The 6,140-nt window shown below is 48.7% G+C and overlaps 1 long non-coding RNA gene across 1 annotated transcript; it reads right to left on the bottom strand.

The window, feature by feature from the left end:
• On the bottom strand, nucleotides 1-4,139 carry LOC119088828. Its single transcript, XR_005092570.1, has 3 exons — nucleotides 3,558-4,139; nucleotides 3,399-3,475; nucleotides 1-1,444 (listed from the first exon to the last, which is right to left on the bottom strand). It is a non-coding gene; the product is annotated as an uncharacterized LOC119088828 (long non-coding RNA).
• Between the last annotated feature and the right edge of the window lie 2,001 nt (nucleotides 4,140-6,140).

Genomic DNA, 6,140 nt, shown 5'->3' with positions numbered 1-6,140 from the left:
TCGAGGTCAGTCTGGTCTACATAATGAGTACCAGGAGAAACCCTGTCTCTAAAAACAACTAAACAAAAAGGGAGTAATTTTGGTAAAGAAGGCAGAAGCAGCTGGGGCCAGAAACAACACCCAGGCCTAGGGGCTGTGGCTACCGGTACCTGAGGCTGCTGGGAACTGGGGCCGTGAAGACAGAGGCCCACCTGGCCTCTCTACCCCCCACCGGGCACAGCACTCTTGCCCAGAACACATAACTTTGTTTGTTTATACCATTTTTCACAAAAATGTGTTTCTCAAGCTTCTAAGGCTTGAGAACATAGTTAATGTTTCACTGTCTGTTCAATTAAGATGGAATGAATTCATTCACTTGTTCATTAAACAACTTTTAAAGAGAAATCCGTAAAAAAGAAAATGTTTGGGAGCTTATAATATATTCTAGTAGTTGGGAGGTTGAAGCAGGAGGATCACTGAGTTTGAGGCCAGCTTAGGCCACACAGTGAGTTGAAGGCCAGAGTGAGATCCTGCCTCAACCAGCCACCTGCCTTTTCTTTTAAATAAGAGAAGTTATGTCAGCCTCCTACTAAGGACCTGCCCTTGGCTGTCCTTCTGCCAAGGAGTGGGTTTTGGTGATGTCTGTAGCCTTGTCCGCCCCTGGTCGGCCTGCCTCCATCTCCTGCCTCTGCCCACCACCTGCTTACTGAGCAGGCCCTGACTCCTCCTCCTCATCCTCGAATTCTTGTCACTCACCCTTGTCAGGAGGCAGAGTGTGGGTGAGCTTTGCCCACCGCTGTGTCCCTGCACACTATTCTCTGGCACACAGCTGGCACACAGCTGGGGAGGAAGGGCTGGCTGGGGGATGGGGAAGGCGCACACGCTCACCTGGACAAACCTCTCTCGGGCTTTTCCTGAGCTCTTCCCGGGGAGATCACATCTGGTTTGTGGGGTGGAGGCCCTGCTGCTAGGGGGAAAAGCAGCAGGACTGGATGTGCTGTGGCTCTGCTTGGAACCCCGGAGGACAGCCCAAGAACAGAGACACACAACCCTAAAGGGGTGTGTATGCCATCACCAGGAACATGAGACCTGTGGGCCCCAAATCACTGAAGAGTCCATACCCGGCACCCGCCTTGGTCACCTGGAAAAGCTCTGAGGCAAACAGACTCAGGCTCCTAGCCCTCACCTTACCTCCCCGGCAGGCCTCTCTCACATGGCCTGGCTCTGGGACCAGTCACAGCTCAAAGCCAGGATCCACCAGCTCTGGCTCTTCCCTAACACGATGTGGGAAGAAGGGCTGGCAGCAGCAGACACCCAGATTTGGAGGAGCCAGCCTACCCGGAGCAAGAAGGTTCTGGTAGTTCTCCAGCATTACTTCCTTATACAGAGCCCTTTGAGGAGTGTCCAGCTGACCCCACTCCTCCTGGGTGAAGTCTACAGCCACCTCCTTGAAAGTCACCGGTTCCTGAAATGACACGTACATTCTCATTCACCTAGGGCAGGAATGATTCTGTGTCCATTGTTCCAAGAGCCTACGACTAGGAACCTGGTAGAGGCCGTGGTGAACAGCAGCTGACCTCAGGAGCAGAAGCAGTGTGCAAAGGCTGAGGGTGGGGCAGAGAACGACAGACAGACAGACAGACAGACAGACACACATCCTGGGCTTTGACAGCGAGACTGAACGGGCATTGCGACACCCTGACAATTCCATGGCCCTGCATGCCCATGACCCAAGCTGCTTGGGAGGATGAGGCAGAAGGCCAGCAAGGTTGAGATCGACCTGGGCAACTTAGTGAGATCTTTTGCTAAAATTAAAAAAAGGAGTAGAGTGAGGTCCTGGGCTAAACCTTTAGTGCAGTGCGTAAGTTTTCATGTGTATGCCCTGGGGGAGGTTGATTTTGATTCGAGAATCGAATCATTCCAAGATATAACAAGTTGATGTTTCATCAATAGCATCTGTTTAAGAAGTGGACTACCGCCGGGCGGTGGTGGCGCACGCCTTTAATCCCAGCACTCGGGAGGCAGAGGCAGGCGGATCGCTGTGAGTTCGAGGCCAGCCTGGGCTACCAAGTAAGCTCCAGGAAAGGCACAAAGCTACGCAGAGAAACCCTGTCTCGAAAAACCAAAAAAAAAAAAAAAAAAAAAAAAGAAGTGGACTACCACATTGATGTAGCCGCGCCCCCCCCATACACACACACACACACACACCACATACACACACACACAGAACACATGCAGACATTTCTTAGATAAACACTTGAAGGTAAGCTGCAACATCATGACCTTTCACCCCACCTTTATCTCTTTATAGAATCACAGAAATATCACATTCAAGAAATTTAATATTGGTACTGTGGTATTAAATATATAACTCATTTCCAAGTTTTCTCAATTGTCCTAAATTGCCTTTTATCATTTGTTTTGGATCTGCTGTATGTGGTTATTATATCTTGAGTGTGTCTAACACATCTCAGCAGCTAGCCACATTTCACAACATGTGGGATTCATTTATTCATGAACAACTGGGTCTCTTTATGACTGAACTCAAGATCCTTCCACCTCAGATCCCTGAACATACACCACTGTGTCTACCCATGTGTTCCACAGCTTTCAATAAAATCGACGTTATTTTGTCTGTAATCATATTTCACTTTTTTTGTTTGTTTGTTGTTGTTGTTGTTGTTGTTTTGAGACAGGGTTTCTCTGTGTAGTTTTGGTGCCTGTCCTGGATCTCACTCTGTAGCCCAGGCTGGCCTCGAACTCACAGAGATCCACCTGCCTCTGCCTCCCGAGTGCTGGGATTAAAGGCGTGCGCCACCCACTGCCTGGCCCTGTTACCCTTTTAAATAAAAGTAAATATTTACTCTATGTGAATGAGTGGTTTTCCTGTGTGTGTGTCTGCACAGTGTGCATGCCTAGTGTCTGAGGAGGCAGGAGAGAGCACTGAATTCCCTGTAATTACAACTGGAGGTGTGAGCCACCATGTTGGTGCTGGGGACCAAACCTGGGTTCTCTGTGAGAACAGCAAGCGCCCTTAACCCCTGACCATCTCTCCAGCCCCCCCACTATCACTCTTATTTGAGGGCTCCCATTTATCCTTGCCGATCTACCTGGGGAAACTTCCCCAAATGTTCCTTGAGGTCTCTCCAGTCCTGGCCAGCACGTGGAGTTAAGCAAAATGACCTTGGGGGAAAACTGACGCCAGCAGCTTCTGGCAACTGAGCCACCTTCTAGACTGAGTCTGGCTGGAAGGGTCTCGGGTGTCATCTGGACTCTGACTGGTACTGCTCCGACTATCCCAAGCTCCTTAAGGACTGGAAAGCAGGTGCCCAATCGCAGGTCCGTGGCTGACTGCAGACCCAGGGTTGGCAAGAAATGTGACCATCTTCTTTGTAAATGAAGAAAAGACAGCCACTCACCTCAGATCTGGCTTCCAGGGGTCCCCAATCTGACTCATCCTGGGGAGTCTCTTTGGGAGAAAGAGCAGGGTCCGGAGCTGGGCATGGAGAAATGGGTCAAGAAACGAATCGAGCTTACCCACACCCACCAGGCTCCCAGCTGAAGTACGGCCCACTCACCCGCGGCACATTCGGAAGTCGGAGAAGACCGGGCAGGTATAGGGTGGGAGAGGGCCTCAGATCTGGCACAATCTAATACGGTCTCAGGGTCGACATCGCCTCTCAGTGTCCAAACATCTCAGTTACGGAGGGAAAACGTGGCCTTTCCTTTCCCATCCGCATGTTTGATTGAGACAAGCAAGCCAGATGTGATGCTGTTTCGGGTGATCTGGCCTGACCGCTCTGAGAGGCATCCTCCTCGGGTGCAAATCCGCCACTCTTTGAGATGAAGCCAAGGTGTACCTGCCTGCGCTGGTTCCAGGGCCAGGGTCTCCATGGTGACCCCCAGAGTTGCCTGAAAGACTGAGCCGCTCTATAGCCACCTGATCAGGTCCTGCAGCCAGGATCCGGGGACAGCAGCCCGCAGGGCAGCCTCTCGGTGACCCCTCTCCCGGGGTCAGGTGCAGCGGGGTGGAGTCTCCCCCACACTCGCCCACGGACACACAGGCAGGGCCCGCTCTCGCCCTGTCGCGGTCACACATGCCGACTCCCATCTCACGGGACCGATCGCCACAAAGAGCAGCTGGACGAGCGCCTTGGGGAAACGCGCCTGCGCGGAGCGGGCGGACTACATTTCCCAGCCGTGCTCAGGCACCGACTCCATTCTCGGGAAACCGGGGACCCCCACAGGTACACCCCTCTCCCTCCTGCCTCCCCCAGCAAGCTCTCAGAACGTCTGACTGACTTGTGAGTAACATAGGCTCCTGGGACATGTCACTCAAGGTGTGCTTCGCTCCTTGCCCAGGAAGATTTAGTGTGAGAGTGTGTGGGGTCAGCCATTGGGTTGGGGTTAGGGTTAGGGTTTGGGTTCCGGCTAGGGATCAAGTTAGTTTTGAAAAAACAACAACCTTATATTCTTTTACTAAACAAACCATTTTAAATGATAATAGATTTCTCTAAATACTGTCTGTGTTTTCCCATTGGCCAATGCCTCTCCTTGCTGGACAACCACTGCCTCAACAGTAGGATAAAGTATTCTCTCTGGAGGATGCTACTGAGCTACATAATAACCGTAAAACCTAAATTAACTTCAAATGCTTAAATCGGTTTTCAAAATTTTGTCTATTATTAAAAGATTTCGCCAGGTGGTGGTGGCGCACGCCTTTAATATCAGCGCTCGGGAGACAGAGCCAGGAGGATCTCTGAGTTCGAGGCCAGCCTGGTCTACAGAGCAAGATCCAGGACAGGCACCAAAACAGAGAAACCCTGTCTTGGGGGTGGGGGTAGTGAAAGGTGGGGGTGGGGATGGCCTTGAACTCACAGAGATCCACCAGACTCTGCCTCCTGAGTGCTGGGATTAAAGGCGTGCACCACCCCCACCCACATTATGGACTCAATGACTTTCGAAGATTATTCAGAGACATTTCCAGTCTATGGACCACTATTTGGGTAAAAAATTATGAACTGAGTAATTTGTTCAAAACCTTAGAAGGTGACAAGGACTTAAATACTCCACGAGAATTATCAGCTGAAGCTGAAAGAGAATTGGCTTTGGTGGAAAAGAAAATACAGGATGCACATGTGGATCATTTGGATCCAAAGCTTGATTGCATTTTGGTTATTTCACCCTCTAAGCATTCTCCTATGAGAATTTTAATGCAGAGGGAAGATATTATGTTGGAATGGACATTTCTAGCAAATAAACAGAGTAAAAGATTAAAAACTTATGTAGAAAAGATCTGAGTTGATTTTAAAAGCAGGAATTGACCCAGCAGAAATTGTAGTACCTTTAACTAATGATGAAATTGACAAATTATGGGCAGAAAATGAACATTGGCAAAGAGCTTGTAGTAATTTTTGGGAAAGATTATCAACAAATATCCCCAAGTGATAGAATTAAACTTATAAAGAGAGATAACCTTCTGGAACTGCAAATAAACCAGGAAAGGCAGCTTATAAATCAGAAAATTTAAGTAAAGTAGTTCAAAGTCCTTATAATTCTGTTCAAAAATCGGAATTATGTGCTATTCTGAAGGCATTAATAGATTTTTCGGAACCTCTCAACACAATTACTGACTCTCAGTATGCCAAAAGAGTGGTCTTACATATTGAAACTGCTTAATTTATCCCTGATGAGTCAGAATTAACTTTGTTATTTATTCAGTTACAAGAAATAATCAGTATTAGGAATCATCCCTTATATATAACTCACATCTGATCCCATACGGGTCTGCCAGGCCCTCTAGCACAAGGTAATGATGAGATCAATAAACTATTGATAGGAAATGTGCTGGAGGCCTCAAGATTTCATTAAAAAAAAAAAAAAAAAAGAAAAGAAAACATCATGTCAATAGTAAGGGTTTAAAAAAGGATTTTTTGTTTGTTTGTTTTTTGAGACAGGGTTTCTCTGTGTAGCTTTGTGCCTTTCCTGGAACTCGCTTTGTAGACCAGGCTGGCCTCGAACTCAGAAATTCGCCTGCCTCTGCCTCCCAGTGCTGGGATTAAAGGTGTGCGGTGCCGCCGCCGCCGCCGCCGCCACCACCACCACCACCACCTGGCTAAAAAAGGATTTTCCCATAACCTGGCAACAAGCCAAGGAAATTA

The sequence above is a fragment of the Peromyscus leucopus genome, chromosome 12, assembly GCF_004664715.2.
Source record: "Peromyscus leucopus breed LL Stock chromosome 12, UCI_PerLeu_2.1, whole genome shotgun sequence".
In the NCBI taxonomy this organism is placed as follows: Eukaryota; Metazoa; Chordata; class Mammalia; order Rodentia; family Cricetidae; genus Peromyscus; species Peromyscus leucopus.
The sequence above is the reverse complement of the archived record's forward strand: the minus strand, read 5'-3'. Positions and strand labels throughout refer to the sequence as shown.